This window comes from Corvus cornix, chromosome 12 (genome assembly GCF_000738735.6).
Source record: "Corvus cornix cornix isolate S_Up_H32 chromosome 12, ASM73873v5, whole genome shotgun sequence".
NCBI lineage: Eukaryota > Metazoa > Chordata > Aves > Passeriformes > Corvidae > Corvus > Corvus cornix.
This window is the reverse complement of record NC_046342.1, coordinates 16,844,747-16,862,957: the sequence shown is the minus strand read 5'-3', so window position 1 is coordinate 16,862,957 and position 18,211 is coordinate 16,844,747. Positions and strand designations below refer to the sequence as shown.

Below are 18,211 nucleotides of genomic sequence, written 5' to 3'. Positions count from 1 at the left end.
TCAACCTTATTAAAATATGTAGGGACTTTGGTCTTCTTGGGTACGAATCAGCCTACAGACTCAGAGGCATTTATTAACAATAAGACTGCTGAGGTTTTTAAATAACAAAATTACAAATACCGTGTCTAATTGTAAGTGTATTACTTTTATGCACCAGTTAAAAAAAAAAACAACTTTTTATGAGGAAAAGTACCTCAGTCAAAGCACCTCGTGTGATTAGTGCTATTGTATTCTTAAATTTTGATTGATAGAGATAATAGTTTTCACTTAAAAATACAGACAGGTACTTTAACTTTCCATGACAATAGCTATTTGCATTTCTTTTATCTTTTTGTTTAACATTTGTGGGGGTTGGGACGGATTTGATTATTAACTCTTATTGCACACCGAGGTAAATGCTAAAACAAAGCTTTTGTTAAAGCTTCAAAAGGTAAAACAGCAAATATTGTTTTTAGGCTTCAATATTTAAAGGCTGTTAAAGGATACCTCGAAAATATTTTCACATGACCACGACCAGGAGTGTCACTCGCCTGCCAGGTAAGGGACGGGACAGGGGTGGCGGGGGGGGGGCTGTGGCTGGGAAGTGCCCCCGAGCAGCGCCGGGGTCACGGCACAGGGGCGGAAATGTGTCCCCTTGCTCTGTGTGCGTGTGTGGAAAGTGGCGTTCTGGGGAAGCGCCAGCCTTGCCCGAGGCCCCGGGGTGGGTCCCGGCCGGGCAGCGGCGGGGCCAGCGCTGCGGGACTGGCCCCGCTGCCCGCAGCCACGGCAGTCCCGCGGCCGCCGCTCGGAGCGGGCATCCCTCCGCTGCTGCCACCGGGAGAGGTCGAGTTTCAGGAGGAGAGTTGTAGCACAGGCATAAAATGGTTAAGGCTGGCACTGAGGCACGGGGAGTTATTTTAAGAAACGGGGAAGATCTGGCGATACGAGCCAGGCGGCGGCGTTTGATGGCTGGCTCTGGCTCCGGGAGATGGTGGCCCCTGGCTCGGGGAGGTGGGATCTGGCTGAGGGAGATGGGATCTGGCTCGGGGATGGCCTCTCCTCACCTGACAGGCTGGGTGGCTCCTGGGAGTGCGTTCCCTTCACCTGGGATGGATTCGGTGAGGGCCAGCGCTGTCACACATGAGAGGCAAACAAGCAATCCATCAGTCAGAGATGCAGGACTGAGCGATCGCGGTGCAGATCCCGTGTTGGAAGCGAGCTGTTCCCAACTTGCCTGCAAACTGCACCCTTGTGTTCCCTGTAAGAGCTGTTAAAAAGCGGGGGAGGAATGGATCGTGATTAGTTTTGTAGATTTGGCTTACACCGAGTTATTCTTTTCCAAGGTTACGGTGGACTTGAAAGGTAATGTTATTTTAAAAGAGCAAATGTGCTGTGCATAGCTTTGTCCTCGTGCTGCTATTTATTTTTATTTTATTTTATTTCTGTTTGGAATAAATAATAAGCACCAGCCAGAGATTCTGAACAGCCTGCTAATGACTGAAAATGAAAATACAGTATGATTTGCTCCCTCCTTCCACTGAGAAGCAGCAAGGTAGCGAATTGAGATCCCTGTGTTTTGGCCTGTACCAAATCCACTTCCCCCTCTTCAAAGCGAAGTGGAAGAAGTGCACTTAGTCTCTCACAGTTTTACTGTTCACCTGCATTTCACTTTCTGGAGAGGTGGTAATGACTCCTGGTATAGAAAATCTCCTGTGCCATGCCTCTTGAGATTTAATATATGCTGCACAATAAAAGGTGGCCACCTTGATGGTGGTCAGAAAACAAATTTCTCTCTCAGATTATTTGAAGTATTTAGTCTAATATATTTTTTTTCAGGTATCTAGATAGCTCTTTAAAAATAAAATAGGTACAACAAAACTGAAGAGACTACTACTGACCGTCCTCAAAGCCGTTCTACACGTGATTTGTGTGTTAGTGCAAGTAACCCAGCTGAGTGCACTGGGTGAGGAAAGTAACCTGAGTGCAGGACTGGCCCACGAGTCTCCCTGGTATCAGATGTTGTTCTCCACAATCAGTGTGCATCCTGTATTTTCAGAATTAGTGAAATACTAAATAAAAAAACATTTATTTTTTTCTCTTAGAAATGTACAGTTGATAAAATCACAGACTGTGTCTTTTCCTGCATAGGACAAGAAAATAATGATTATGAGAATAGTAAGACATATTTCATATTTCAGCCTGTGTGCAGTTGAATGTGACTCGGAGTTTTGAGGGGAAAGAACAGCTGTATTAGGTGGTTACAGTTCACTGTATTTAGAAGAAATTACTGCACAGGAGTGCTTATTTTGGTGATCAGGTTTTGGTATTTTAAAACTTTCAGGAAGCTTTTTAGTAAATATTTTAATCAGACACATTAAATACATTTCAGCTGGTCTTATATAAGAAAAATAAATCAAAATCTAATTTCAAAACCAATTTTTTCTTGTGCTATCAGGCACATGTGTTTGTTTTATCTTTTTTTTTTTCTTTCTTTCTTTTTTTTTTTTTTTTAATAAAAGTGTGCTTTCTAGGTAGTGAAGGGGAGATTCCTTTCCTGCTTTAGGTTTCTTATAATAAATTGTAGGCTTCTCAGGGCTGGGACACTGACAAAAAAAATGTACATGTATAATTCTGAGCAGAGGAGCAGCTCAACTGGTGTTCTACTTTCCTGTGTAAAATTACTCAGAGCCAGTTTGTGTGGGATCAAGGTCCTTGTTAATCTATTTTTGGCTATACCCAAGGCTGTTCTCATTTAGATATTAGTAAAAATGTTAAGAGTTTTAAGTAGACTTTCGTTCTGTAGTGGTCTCTGTTTCTGAGTATTCTCTGTGTTATTGGTTAAATTTGGCTTTGCTGTGATCTCTGAGTTGGGGCTCCATCCTACAGCCTCCCTGGAATGACCTCGCTGCCCTGAAGGAGGAGCTCACTAAATCAAATAAATGTGGGATCAGAAAAGTGACAAGGTCCAGCCCAACAGCAGGTGTAATGGCAAAGCCTCTGATCTTTGGCTGGTCCCTTGGTACCTGGTAAATAGGTAGGAGCTGATCCAGCACAGTAGTGGATCTTTCTGTTGGAAGAGCTTATGGCACTGGTTCAGGTCATGTTCTTGTTAAGATTATTGTTGTCTTTCCAAAATCCTGCCAAAAACGCTGTTTTAAAAAGTATCTTTATATCCAATATATGTTACAATTAGCTATCTCACTGGTGGGTAAACTGAGGCACGTGGTGAACAAACCTGACATTTTCAGGAATATCAGGTAAAATCTGTGCAGGGCACAGAGGTTTGCATGGACTGTTCCTCGTGTGCGGGATCAGTTGAACCGTGGAGGTAGCGTTGAGGGTACTTGGAGACTTTCTCTCTGCTCGTGAGGCAGAGGACCACTGCTGCTTGCTTGCAAAGTGGATTTTTGTTTGTGGTTTGGTTTTCTATTTTAATCATCTCCTTGGGGGGAAAATATGAGTGTAGCGAAATGTCTTGCTTTGGTAGGATGGGATTTTTTCTTTGTTTGCTCCACACACACACTTACAGTGTTGATGGTACTTTGTGTTTATCTTAAAGACAGCATGATGGAAGGAATGTATGTTGCCTACATCAATTCGCTCACCCGTATAAACATTTTCAGGAGGAAAGGCTGTATTTGTGTTTCTACGTTTTGAGATACTCAACTTTTGGACTATTAATGAGAAATTTTCACAGGTGGGAACAGCTGTTTCTGCTGCTCATTTTAACTTTAATGGTAGATTATCCATATTTTTGAAAGCCAGGTAACATATAGTAGGCGTTTGATAACCACAAATTAAAGCAGTCTGGATTTCAATCAGGGAGTAATTTGTGAGGAGAGCTGAGTCCTCCTCAGCCCTCTGTAGACCCTATTGGTCTGCCAGCAGCTGGTTGTTGGGCCGGGTTTCCTTGGAGTGTGTTTGGGTCACGCATGACAAATGTGTTTAGAAAATGATACCTGCCTTTTCCAGCACTGCCCAAAGAGATCCTGAATGCACATTTTATGCAAACGTGTAATTTTCAGCAGCTTCCTTAAAAAGTACATTTTAAGATGGTTCATTTGCTATCGTGAAGACTCAGGGTAGAAATGAAGTCTGCTTGCCAAAATACTGCCAAAATAAGGATCTGACTGCCAAATACCCAGAAAATTTATAAAACAGATAAATATGAAAAGAGGTTTAAAGTGTCAAACCCAAGATAACCCCTGCAGCAAAGCAGGATAAAAGCCTTTATTGTTGCTAATCTAAGAGCACATCACATGTCAGAGGTCATGTATTTTACATAAAAGATGTATTGTTTTACATACTCTCAGGAAGGTGAGCCCTGACCTATTATGATGGAGTAGTGTTATGTCCTTTACAGTGCAGAATCAGGAATGTCTTATATGTGTACCTCAGCAAGGCACAGAGGGCTTCCTATACAGCAAACATGTACAAATTTTGGCCCGTGATGTTCTGGTACTGCATTGCAAGAACTGTGAAGAGCTTCTCACTGAAAACATAAAAAATAAAAATGAAATAAAGTGCCAGTGAGCAACAGATAAAACCAATATTCATTTCATCTCAAGGTAACCTTTTTTTCTCCCAGCTAACAATAATCAGGTTTCAATGGTAAAGAAGTAATGCCACATTCTCATTGTGAAAACATTTTTCCTTCCAAAATAAATGGCAAATGAGTTCATATTCTTTTGAAAGAACTTAGTGAAGATTCTGATTTTTCCCAGAGGTTGGTATTTTACTGCTTCAGTAAAAAGCTTCACCTAGTGATGTAAATAGCACAACTTACCATTTGGTGAGTTTCACAAACACCCCCAAAACTCCACATCACTGTGTGAATTTTATGAAATGGAGTTTCACGTAGCTCTGTCTTACACATCCACATGTCACTGACTTTCCGTTTCGTATGAAGTCATCTGTGTCACCAAATTATCGCATGTTTCTTTCTGTCTATATTACATATTACTCTGTACCCCTGTGGCAGAAGACCAACATTTTAGTGAAATTATGTTATAATTTTACTCTGTTAAGGTATTTGGTCAATTGATGTGGAATTAATTCTGAATGCTGTTAGTGGTTTGAGTTAGTAACTCGATCTAAATTAATAAACAAATGTTTTTCTTTTCTCTTGTACCATATGTTGATCCCAATTACATGAACAGAAAGTGGCAGATTGTCATGTTTCTTAAAAGATTACATACTCTTTTGCATAAGAGAGAGTACACAAGATGCAGTAATATACAGGGTAAAAAAAACCTACACGTGCTGTTTTCTCCCTCCTACTTTTTATAAAGATACACTTTAATTATTCCTCCTTTTAATACCCACTGCTCTCACCACCTTGGCATTCTTGGCGTGCTCTTGGTAATGCTTAATGAGAAGATATCCCAAGACAGTAAACAACTTCTTGAATTAGGAAGATGCAGCTAGTTCTAAAATCTCATCTAGGACCGTGTCTCTATGGAAAAGGATGAGAAAAAAGAAAGGATCCAGAAGATAAAATAGCAGCAAGTACAAATGGTCTTAAAATGCCTTAAGTAAGGAGAACCCATGCAGACAATAGTCAGATTTCTGAAACAAAGAACTGAACTCATTTATTATTCAAACTGAAAATAGATTGATAGACATCAAGATTAAGAAAGTTTATGTTAGAGAACAAAGATGTCTCATCTCCGTGGGGTTTTTTGCTTCTCTTTTTCTCCTCCCAAAGACCAAGTTGTTTGTGCTGAACTGAAGAACCTCACACTAGCTGGTACTGATAAGCAGCAGTCCTGTGACTTGATTGTTTTTATTAACTCTCTCTGAAAGTCATTCACCATTAAACATGATTAGATTCATTTGTTGCTTTATTTATGTTTGTACTTGCAAATGTGGTGCCAATGAAAATGCTTTGGGTGCTGCTGCTGACACTGACCCAGAGTCACGTGTGTTACCTCCTTTCTCTGCAGGGTAAGAAGAGTGACCTTTTTGGGTGGCTGTAACTGAAGATTGCTTTACAGGAGCAACTGAAGAAGGTAAATACAAATATACTGTTTTTCACACAATTTTTGAAGTATGTCTGAACAAAGGATCTGATCCTGCAAACCCCAGGACCGTACCTTAGTTGCACAAGTAAAGGCTTTTCTGGCAACATGGATAAAGTTTGCAGCATTGGGCTTGGAGCTTTTCAAGTAAATGCTGTGCCTTAAAACCCCTATTTTGCCTGGGAAGCTAATGGTTTAGGTGTCCAGTTGCATTTGAGGAGCAAGGCCAAAAAGATGCACATTTTGGCTTTCAGCCATGTTCTGAGAAGGCTGTTTGGTGACTGGGCAAAGCTTCTGTGGGAATGGGAAGACCCTGCTCCAGCTGGTCTTTGAGGCAGCTCCATGGTCCGTGGGTGCTGGGCTGGGAGAAGCAGCAGCACAGGCCGTGGCAAGGTCCCTTACTGAGGCAAATCCCTGGGGAGTGGTCAAGTCAGCTTCAGTGCTACTTCATCCTCGGCTGAGACACTCCTGGATTTACAGCAGCACGTCGAGCAGAGCAGGAGAGCAAAATTTAGCTGTTAATTTGATTGCTTATTATCACTGCAAAAGTTAAAACACATGCTTTTTAGTCTTTTGGAGCACAGCAAAAAGGAAAGAAATATCACTCTCTGCAAAATGATTTTTATTTAAAGCAGCGTGAAAGTCCCTTGCTTCTAAATTAACTCCTTGCCTCTCTTCTGGTCCAAAGTTTCAAGTTGGGAAGAAATATTAACATCACAAAAGTGGTGATTCACAAAATTAACTTGCAGAAGAGAAGAGTAACGCAGATCAGTGTTTGGTACTGAAGGGTGTCATCTGACTGAGGTTCATATGGCTGCTTTATAATCACCTTCTTTCAGAAATTAATAGTCGGTTAAGCACCATAGCAACAAGCAACACTGATGTAAGCGCTGAGCAGTGGCTGCTGTTCGCTGTGATGTCAGTGCTCGTTAGTGCTGTTCTCTTGACCTTGTTTGAATATAAAATGGTGATTTCATTTTAAACTTAGAATTTTACAGAATGACTAAATGCATTGGAGTGAATTAGAGCTATTTTTATTTTTAATTTTATTAAAATGTACTTGAAGGGGGAAAAAATGTCCCTGTTCTCTTCTGTTTTAAATTAAAATAGATCTGAGGACGAAGTGGGATTTTTTTTTTTTTTTTCAGTTCTTTGTTGCCAAAAATATCTATTTAGTTAGGATGAAATTCATAAAGTTCAAGTGAATATTGCAATCCTTGGCCATGCCAATGGTGTATGTCAGCTATATGATATATGCATCTCTCCAAGACTTGAATCTTACTGGTTTGTTTTTCATTTATGGTGGAGCCCATGAAGTATTAGATGTATTTCAGCTATTGGAGAAGAAGCAGATCCTGCAGTTTAAGGAGATAGTGGTTCCTTGCTCTGCAGTGTTGTTCCTCCTTTGAGTTTTTGTGAAGAAGGGAAGAATTTGAAATCCCAGGTACATCAAAGGGCCTCAGCATTAATGGGACTCTTGTTCTTAGTTCATGTGTGGCTGTGTCCTATGTGACCCAGGAAAACAAGGAATTTTGGTGGTGTTAAATGCAGAACACTGCCTTTAGACTCACCTGAAGCTTGTAGGCCGTGTCTCCAAAAGCAGATTTGTTTTGTACTACTACCATCAGTGCACCACTCAGGCACACATCCCCTCTATCACTCATCCTTCAGCAGAAAGCAGTTTGGGTGATTCACAGAATATGTCACTGGAAAAGACCATTAGATTTTTCAGTCTGACCTCCTGTGCATCATAGGTTATTGATTCTCCCCCCTGAGTAGAGCTGGTAAGCAGAGTTCAGCCAAACTGTGCTTCCTAGAAGCTGATCCAGGCTCAAGGGGAAGACAGTAAGGACTGGAGAGCCATGGGGCAGCTGTGGTGTGTGCAGGTGGATCTGTGTTCAAGCATATGTTTTCAAACTGCTCAACAAAATTTAAAACTTAATAGAAAACAAGCTGTTCAACGTGTCCTTTAATGTTGGGACTTGTTTCTCAGAGAAGGTTTGGCTCTGTCCTGCTTGTACCACAGTGAGGGGTGCAGTTTTCAACAAAAACCTATTTATTGCAGGATCGGTCTGTAATCTTGCAACATATTTCATAAAATAAAGCCATAATGAATGATATGTGGTCCAAGAAACTGGATGTCAAATTTAAACTGGGCGAGAATTGAAACCGCTGAGATAATAAACCATGAGAATAGGAGATAGTAATGGAAATAGTGATAGAGTCCTAATTAGAGCAGTGCCACTGAAACAGGGAAGGTTAAGGGTTTGGTTGATTGAGTTTGAGCTCAATTGCTTGATAGCTTAATTTCAGGTGAAATCCCATCTCCTGAGTTAGCGGTTAAGCCGCTCAGAGCAGTTGCAGAGCAGGACTCTACTCCTTGAGGAGCAGCTGCGTGGCCCCAGGCGTCCCAGCCCTGCGTGTGAGCCTGGCCTCGGGCATGCGGGGTGGGAGGCAGCTCAGAGCTGGCAAAATAGATTTTTATTCTACATGCTTTGTTTGCTTTCTTTTTTTCCTGTGAGCTCCAAGGAGCTCCGAACAGAAACACAAGTAACAGAACAGATACAGCAAGGGGCTTTGATGGTTAAACCTCCAGAATTAAGATGTTTACATTCTCCCTCTATTTAGCACTGTTAGGCATAATGCCTAATTATATGCCAGTTTTTCCTCAAAGTAAGAGTTCGAAATGTTTGATTTGGGGAGAAGGGAGGGGAAACGTATTTTTACAGAATTATGGACAATAATTAGTTAGTTTTCCAGGAGCAGTCATTTGTTTAAATGTAGTAAAAGCATTTTCAATAATCAAACAGCATTCAGTGAGCGTTGTAAATCAGGGATAGCTTGCATGCTGAAAAATTAAAAACTACAAAACATGCTACTAAAATTGTACATTATTGATAACAAAAGGCACATGTAGACTTTTAAGATAGCAAAGATAGAATCCTTTAGAAAACCTTTAATGGCAAAAAAATCAACACAAAGGATTTAGCAAAGTTGCACTTAGTTTAAAATTTCAAATCTTAATGCTTGTCAGAGTTAAATGCTGATTAAATATTGATAATAAACCAGAAGCTGCCTGCTGTAACTCAGAGCTGAATGAGATGATCAACAGATAAATCTGTGGGTTTGAGCTTTAACTTTCTTATATAGGTGTATTTTCTCCTCCCTTCCCTTCAAGCTAGGAGAAAAGTTACAAGGATTTTTTCTCCTAAACCCAATACAAAAAATGGACTGTGTAGTTGGTCTATATGAAAAACAAAGTGGACCAAAAAAAAAAAAAAAATTACTTTTTTCCAACTTTGTTCCATTAGGAAGAGAAATGCTTCTCAAACCAGGTTATCAAGTCACTGTCCCACGTCTTTGCTGGCCATTGCAGGCAAAAGTCAAAACCCTGAAACAAACTTTTTCAGACACATTTCTGCTTATGAAGGGCTCACCAGCATGTGCAGTTTCTCCCCAGCACTCTTCCTTGCTGGTCACTTCCAGAAGATGTGCTGGTGATGTCCTTAGTCCTGTTTTTTTGTACTGGCTTGGGTCGCAGGAATGTTTGCACATCAGGCAGTGGGAAGTTGGTAGGATGATATTTTTCTTAGTGAATTTGGCACCTTGACTCTTCCTGCTTTTGACCTAAAGGTCTTACAGCATATTAGAGAGCAGAAACAGCTCCTGTCCCTAGAACATGTGGTGGGCAGCTACTTCTGAAAATGGGTCCTGAATATGGACTGGAATGTACTCACAAGGAAGTCTGGAACAGAACAGACAATCTGGTTCTTGGACATTTTCTCCAGTGTTTGCTCTTCAGTGGGCCCAAATTACATAGAGCTGTACTGGAAGCATTTTGCATGAGTTCTTGTGTCACCCTCAGCAGGAAATAGGGACTGGGGAGACAGATCCCACTGATTCCTACTGCTGCCTTGCTGGTGGAGTGATCAGTGTCTGTCAGGCCTCATCTAAGACTGGGTTTATTTACTTTTGGATTGTTGAGAGAAGTTGTAATATCCTAATTGTTAAGAACTGAGTTACTAGAAGGTCTTAAGGTCAGACCTTTTCTTAAGGTTCAAAGGTACAGTGTGGTGTAAAGTGTTTCTGTAATCATTAGTAACAGAAATTACATTACCTGCATGTTTGGGGGTAAACCCTAAGAAGTTTTTGGGTGGGTCATTGGAAACACAAAGTGTTTGAAGACCTTACCTATTTGAATGAAAAGTTCAGTCCAGAGGTGTGTGAAGCTGTGACTTTTCTGAAGCAATTGGGTCAAGAAGATGTAGAAAATAGATTAAGACATTTTGGGATAATTTAAGAAGTATCTGAGCAAATCTCATTAACATGGCCCACTAGCTTGCTGTATTGAAGACTTCAAAGATCTGTCAGAGGAGTTCTTTCTGTGCTATTGTCTGCCAGCATTAGCAGTCTCGAGAGAACACGTTTCTTTTGTTTTCTTTTGGCCCATTTAGCTTTTCTTCTTTTTCTTCTTAATATTCCTTAATATCTTATAAATCTTCAAGTGGGTTGATAGTAAAATATGTTTCTCTGTTTTAAGATAGTCAGTAGGAGGTTTTGATCCTCTTATCTGATGCTTTTGGACCAAATCTTTCTGGTCTTCATGAAGACTGTTAAAGTGAGCAAGATTTGGCCAGTATTTTGCATAATCTCACAGTGTTTCTCCTATTAGTTTATGTGGATGTTCAGTATGATCCTCAGTGAAATGCAAGTGCTGAGTTGTATGACCTAAATTGCATTCAAAGTACCATCACCCATTCTGAATCCCTGAAGAACATGAAGCACGAGGCTGACACACCTCTAGATTAGCCTCATCTGCACCCCCAGATCAAACAGCTGCAGACATTGAAACAAATGCATGTATTGAAAATGGCCCAACATGTAAAAGCTGTGACTGCAGATTGAGCACCCAAAAAAGGGTGCACTGATGTTTGCCAGTACAGGTACACCAAGGAAACAGCTCATAATACACCACGTGATGCAGGCCATGCAATTTCTGGCCTGGTTCTTCAAAGCCAAGCTGGATAATATGTCAGAATGTGCTGCATTTTATCACAGCTTGACTGAGGAAAGAATTGGGAATGGCATAGGCAGGAACAGCATTGGTCTGTTACTGCAGAACCAAGGTATGACCTACAGATAGCCTGAACTCATGCTTGGTCTCAAACACAGAATGTGATGGAAATACCCAGTTTCAAGGTTTCCTGTGGGAGCAGGCAGTGAACTCTGAATTCAGAGCTGTAGTAACACTTTGTGCAAGTTATGCTGCTGGGCCAGTGGATCCAGTGATGTTTTTCACTTGCTGAATAGGCTTAGTGGGCTTCCAAACACACCAGTGCTGTCTGCTGGGGTCTCATGGCCATGCCTGTCTCTCAGCACAAGGGTAAGAGCCACTTGTAGACTTGGAACCTGCCTTTGGAAAACTCACATCGCAGACGGTGCACGTTCCTGTGTTACAAAATCTAGAGATGTGAGAAAATTACTCCAGAAATAGATTCTTATTGCATATTTTATTTGGTCATCTGTAAGGTCACTGCCTGTTGCCTTCTCCCACACCAGAAGTATATCTTCCATGATATTTAAGTTATTGTTGTACTGTGATGGCAGCCATGTTTTACAAGTGTTACAAGACCAGTGATGTCAGTGGGCATTATGGGAGGCCACCCTCTTCATCTTGTAGCTCATCTTAGAGCAAGGGTGCTAAAAAGAAAAGAAATAAAGTTATTTTTTGCTCCTGATTGCCTGCCCATATTTCTCATTGCAACATATGAAAGCATTTTTCACTCAGATAATGGCAGGAACTTCAGACACCTCTGAGATGTTTAATTGTTCAGTCTTTCTTCTGGTGCAATCTGTGAATTTTAATTTGTGGCTCTCCCACCTCTGCTGGCCCTATACTTTTCAGTGTGTTTTGCGTAATATTGCTTAATTGCTCAAATGGGTCATTTCTTACTCTGAGCTCACTGTTTATTTTTTTAGTAGGGTAGCACAAACATTTGGACATTTGTAACTAAGACTCTGATGTCATTTCCATTGCAAACCCTTAATATCCACAGTTTATAATATGACTTTTCAGAATAGATTTTTGTTGAAATATGATAATCTCTTTCTTTTTTTAAAGGGTAGAATTGTTAACCCCCCCAAAAAACCCATAAATTGGCATCTTTTGAGTAATAGGTCTATTTCCTTCTCCCGTCATACCCTTTTTGTTAGTTTTGCTAGCCCCTGTGTTTATCTTTATTAGTTGTAATACAAGTGTTTCATCTAATCCTCTGACTTATTAAGGGTTATTGGATCCCAGCATTGGAAGGAAATGTCTGTGGAAGGGCACAGCATTTCCTGCTCCTGGGGCACTTCCACCAATGGAACAGGGCCACAGAGTTGTGACATTAGTAATTGTCTGTAAAGATCTTAGAAATAGAAAGTGCTACATTTAAAAGCCAACGACAGCATAAATCAATAATATGGGCAATGAGACCATTTCCGGTTTTGGGGGGCTGGGGGACTTTTTAACCCCTTTTTAGTTGGTTTGTGTTTGTTTTATTGCTGTCATCCTCCATTTAAATTTTATTCCAGTAATTGGGAAAGGGAATTTTATTGGGAAAATTTTGCTTCTAAAGAGTTATTGAATGTGAACTGAACGTTATGAAAAACAGCGTTATTGAAAAGGAACAGAAAAATTATCTCTGAAAAAGTGCAAATTCATTTGCATCTTTGTTCCTCTTTAAGATCCAATAGCCAGCAAGAAAAATGTGGTTTTATTGTTTGTTTCCTTTTTTTTTAAGGAGGGAAGGGTGATGGCTTTTGGTGTTACTTGCTTAGAGAGTCCAAGGCTTTGAGCTTAGTTTTGGAGAACGTTAAAATAAGCCCATAGGAGGTCTTGTAAAAGTTGTAAGAAATTGTAAGCATGTCTGCTGAGTCAATTATATGAGACAAATTGCCAGGGTAAGGCTGCAAGGTTCCAAACTTGTTATTTACTCTCTGCTATCTTTAAACCAATTCATTTCTGCCTTTGATTTCACAGCAGATAAATACATGTTTTGGGAGAAAAAAAATACTAATTAGACAAAATATTAGTTAAAACTGAAAGAATTACCTGGATTTTCCTTAATGTAATTAAAAGGAGAGTCTGGCCTGTTCTTCTTTGGAATGGCGAATATCTGAGAGAATATAGTTTAAAAATGCAGACTGGCTTTTTTGTTTCTCCTCAATGAGACTCAAGTGCACAAGGCAATTTTTTTTTTTAAGATAACTTGAATTTTACTAATAAAGTTACTAGTGTTTAAAAAAATTACACATATTGAATCTCTAAGACTATTCACGATTCTTTCCCATTTCTTAACTCTGCAATAAGTTTCAGAAAACTGCATGAAGAACAGTGCAGATCGAACATGTGCGTGGTGTAAATCCCATGTGTATAGTGTGTGCGTGCTGAATCTTGCCAAAATTTGTGTCCTGTGTTCATGATCTGCAGGCCAACTGGAGCAATGCTGCTCCGTAAGGTGCCATGGTTAACTCACCTTGAAACACATCCAGGTCAGCTGCCAGATTTTCTAGATACTTGATAAGGTGAAAAAGCCCAGTAAAGTCCTTTTCCTCCTTTGCCAGCATAGTTAGGGTGGAAAGCTCAGAGGAGCTATCCAAAATAGTTTGGTTTACTAGATCTGGCTGTGTTTGAAGCTGATACGGAAGTCCTGCAGTGATTCCCGGGTGGGCAGGGCTGTGCTGTAATGCTGTGCTACATCCCCCTGCATCCCAGTGTCACTTGTACTCTGTCACTGGAGGAACCAGAAGCTCTGCCAGAAGCTACCAGTTGCCCTCTTAGGAAGAGAGTAGGGCTGTACCAGCTGTATGATGAGATACCACGTATCTGCAGGGGGTAGGTCCTGTGGAGTATCTCCACAGGTGGCTGGGGCTGTAGCTGTCCCAAATCTCCTGCTCCCCTGCTGCTGCCATTGCAGGACAGCACATAGTTGGCCAGGTGTGAAGTCCCCCAAGAGCAAGTGTGACCATGCCCACCTGCAGAGAGGATTGGCTCCCAAAAGAAGGAGCACAGAGTTAGAGGTGTTCACTGTGAAGCACAACAGTGGGTGGGCTGCTGATGCTGTGGGAGGAGGTTGTGCGGGAGCCTGTGATGTGTAAGAGAAAACATCAGTGGGACAGTAAGTTCTTCCCCCAGGAGGAGGGAAGGGAAAAGGTCCCAACAAGCTTTGTGGACATTTGAGGAGACCTCTTTAAAAACAACTGTAAAGAGACTCGTCCTCTGACATTGACATCCTGTCTGGTCACCGCCCATGAAGAGTGATCTGTGGCATCATCTGGGCAAGACCTTAGAGTATCTCTGCAGGAGAACTAGAGTTTGTCATAGTTTTGTATTGGGTTTCCCTCAGCGTGTAACTGGATGCATTAACAGTGACATGATCCCGGTGTGACCTGGACTTTAATGGGTTTGAACTTGGAACTGTTCAAACATTAAGAAAAAGCTCTTGCTCCCTGCATGTATTCAGCAGCTGCTTTTTATATGCAGAACCCAGAGCTGCAAAGGTTCACTGGTGGTGCATTTTCAACTTTCAGATGAAAAGGACTAAATAACTGCCAAAAAAACCAGGCTATTTCTCTCCCGATGCAGATGTGTGACTGCTAGGACATGCATACATCAAAAAGACAATGTGCCTCTGAGCAGTTAAAAACCTACTGCTTTGTTTTGTTTTGCTTGGGGCAAACAAAACGTCAACCCCCTCAATCTTGGGAGAGGGTTTTCGCTGTTAATGTGTCCTTTGCACAGAGCTTGAGCCCACGAGACAGGATTTGGGGTTTGTTTCCTACCCTTGCAGCTGACTCACTCCATGGCATGGGGACTGTTTGTTCTGGACAAAGCTTTCTTGGGATTTTTTTTTGACTTTCCACACTGCCAGCTGTGCATGATGTACCATCCAGAATATGCTCTTTATCCTATGTCAGACCTTAACTGTGGCAACAAGGTGGTGATTTGATTTTCCTGTCTGCAACAAGAGCCAGATTTGCCCCTTGCCCTCCAGAGGGACATTGCAGGTTATGTTATCTGGCTGCTGTGTGCTCAGGCAGCTCAGAAAGGTACAAATTGTTCCTTTCAAAAAAAAAACCACCAAACCCGAAGCAAAATCTCCCCCCAAAACCCAGCAACAAACCCTGCAAGGCCTATTTTTTTTCAGTTTTGAAAGGTGTCCCATTCCTTTCCTGCTTAGCCACACACCTAAAGCAGTTTCTTTACCAAGTTTCTGCTTGAAAGGAATTCCATTTACAAAGTTATCAGCTACCTGCAAACAGATGGGCATAAGGGAAGGCCTCATCCCAGCTTGGGCTCGTGTTTCACATGGAGCTCTGCAGTAATGATGGAGAAGTTAGTCACCTGCCAGCAGAGTCATTCCCATGGAATGATGATAGAGCGACCCGGAGTAAAGATGTCTGTTTGGAGAGCTGTTGACAGATTTACTGACCACCAGGTCAGACCACATTGCCCTTTCTTTTTGGTATTATGAATTACTATGCATCGAGTTTACTTATTAAATTGTTAGCAAGTTGTGTTGTACCGTGTCACCAAAGTCACCCTGCCTCACCCCTTCTCCCTCCTCCCCAGCTCTGCTCCAGGAAATGCATCTCCTGCTCTTCCACAGAGTCACAACAGTGCTACCTTCCCTACATAATACTTTTCTTTAACTAGGGATGTAAATCCTTGGTCTACAGACCTTTGGTTCAGTTTTTTCCTTAAAACATTAATGAGCTTTTTAGGTTTTTTGGAAAAAAGAAAAGCCATTAATGATGACATGGTATAAAAATGTAGCAGCTAAAGCATATGTTCTGTTGGTTTGCCTTGTCTTATAGGAACATCATTTTTGCACATCACTATTAACAATGCAAACACCCTGAAATGCTAATAGCACTAGTAAGCTTTTAATTCCATGGAATTTATTGCTTGCTGTATTTCCATGAATTTATAACGCTTTGATTCTTAAGAGCCCCATTTAATCAGTTTTGCCTGGCACAGAACATAATAAACAACTTGCTGGTGCTAAAGTGCCACATGGGGGAGGCTGCTAACAAGAAAGTTAAATGCTTCTGCCACTAGCAGTTTCTTCGCTGTATTTTTCATGAGCTGTTACTACCAGTAATGTACTTTGCTGGCTTTAGAGCAGTGGTTAAACACAGTGACAAACCAAACAGTGCTCCAGCGCTGTAAACACCCAAAGCAATGCCATTTTTGTTCAGAGCTACATTTTAAGCCAGACTTGAGACTCAGTGGCATTTTATAGTGATCAGGGATTTTTTTCTTTTTTCCGAAGGTCTCCCTTTTCTTGATAATATGGTGCTTTTAGGAATAACTAGTGAGTGGTATTGATCAAGAAAAACAGTGTGGGGAGAGAGGGAGAGAAAAAAGAATTGAAACACCTTAAAAACAGTTCTTGTTTGTTTATGCTGTTTGACCATCAAAGTACAAAAAGACTGTCCTAGTAAAAAAATAGCAGATTATCGAGTGCTTTAAAGCAGAAAATGTCATTTGAGTCTCAAAACTGCACCAACTTTGTATAATTACCCTTTTAATTATCCCCAGTGGCCCATGAAATTTGTAAAATAGAGCATTGAGAGTTTGATTTACTTACATGTTGCACTTTAGTGTTATGCTCTTAATGAATATTGTTTCACACTAATGTCAAGCAGAGATTGCTGAGTGCTATAGAGAGGTGCACGCTGCAGAGCTGGGTATTCAGCGGGAATTGTGGAAACTCTACCTTAAATGAAGAGTATCTATGTATCTAAAGCAATGTGCTATAATTTTTATTGCCTGAATGGAAACTATATTGATTTTATCCTCTGCATGCAAAGTAGTTTACTATATTTTCTTTATTTAATCATGCCAGAGAATGAACCATTTTTAGGGCAATTATTTGCTTTTGTGTCAGCATCTTCCTTGTTATGGAGAATAGTTACATCCTTCCTCTGAAGGACCAGAACTTGGAAGCAAGCTCTTTAATTTGCCCTTAGGACCTAACTGGTTTAGCCTCTGGTAATGGAAATAACAGCAATCAATATTTGATGTGGGGTTTCTGTGGGGTATCCAAATATTGTTTATTGCCAAGAAATTGCTGGAATAAACTTGTGGGAAATGTAATCCAAAGTGTGGCTGGAAAACCCAGCTAAATTAAACTGGCATCTTCAAAGGTGAGTGGAAACATCAGTGAACAGTAAGAGTAAAAAGAAAGCAAGCAGAGTCCGAAGGGTTAGATAATAAGATGTAATAGCTGGTGACCTCTAAATTACTGGTACAAATCTGAGCAAGGTGGGGACTCAGCAGAAAGTATTTGCATTTGAAAATGGTCATAAGATGCTTTCAAGAAATGCCTGATCCTCAGGATCTATCTGCTGACAAGTTGGGGCGGTTGGATACTGTGGGTGAATGGCTCTTGGAAGGATGGGCTGCCTTCCTCTTGCCTCCCTTTCTTCTCTCACCTTTTGAATTTAACAAGTGTTACGATCACTGTCAAGTGCTGGTACGGGAGACTGGACCAGGGGTACAGCTACTTTGGCATCTCTAGGAAAGTACATGACCAGATACCTCCAGAGAAAGTGGAAAGTCTGCCGTTTTACTTTTCCTTCACAAATTTTGTTAGTGTTCTCCTGCATTTACTTCTATGACAGTGTTGGTACTTCTCTTACCTAGCTATGAGCTGGTTTCATTATTCTGCTGAACTTAGGAGATTGCAGTATGGCTTCACATTTCACAGATCACTTTTTATTGAGTAAAAACTCAGCTCTTAATTGGTTTTTCCAATTTGTGAATATTCCTGTACATTTGTCATTTATGTTTTTGATATATAAATACTGTAGTTGGAGGAAACAACAGAAAACCAATGATTTTGCAACTTTCACATAGTTCAGAGAAAATTTGAGCTTAAATGCAGCCTTTAAATGAAAGACAAAAATCTGTTTACATCCCAAGGACCAGTACTTTAGAATATAATTTTTTCTTAAAGTAAACAAAAGAATGAAGTGATTGGTGTATAGCTGAAATTGGGGAAGGCAAATTTGCGTTAATTGTTTACAGACACAAATTTCAGGGAACTGATTTCTGGAATTCTGAAATTTGAATTTATTTATATTTGAAAATATCTTGTTTAAAAGAAGCTGAAGGGAACAACCTATGAAGAGGCTAATTAAGCATTTCTGTATGACGTTGA

At 40.7% G+C, this 18,211-nt stretch overlaps 1 protein-coding gene across 10 annotated transcripts in view; it reads left to right on the top strand.

Moving 5' to 3' along the window:
- The window catches only part of FOXP1 (forkhead box P1), a 383,611-nt gene that overhangs the window by 156,633 nt on the left and 208,767 nt on the right, over positions 1 to 18,211 (top strand). For 9 of the 10 annotated variants that reach the window (XM_039559317.1, XM_039559316.1, XM_039559318.1 and 6 more), the window contains one exon: positions 5,925 to 5,990. The gene's annotated coding sequence lies outside the window, so the exon portion shown is untranslated. Of the gene's footprint in view, positions 1 to 455; positions 538 to 5,924; positions 5,991 to 18,211 lie in introns of those variants that run through there. The other variant, XM_020583776.2, reaches the window with a different exon arrangement.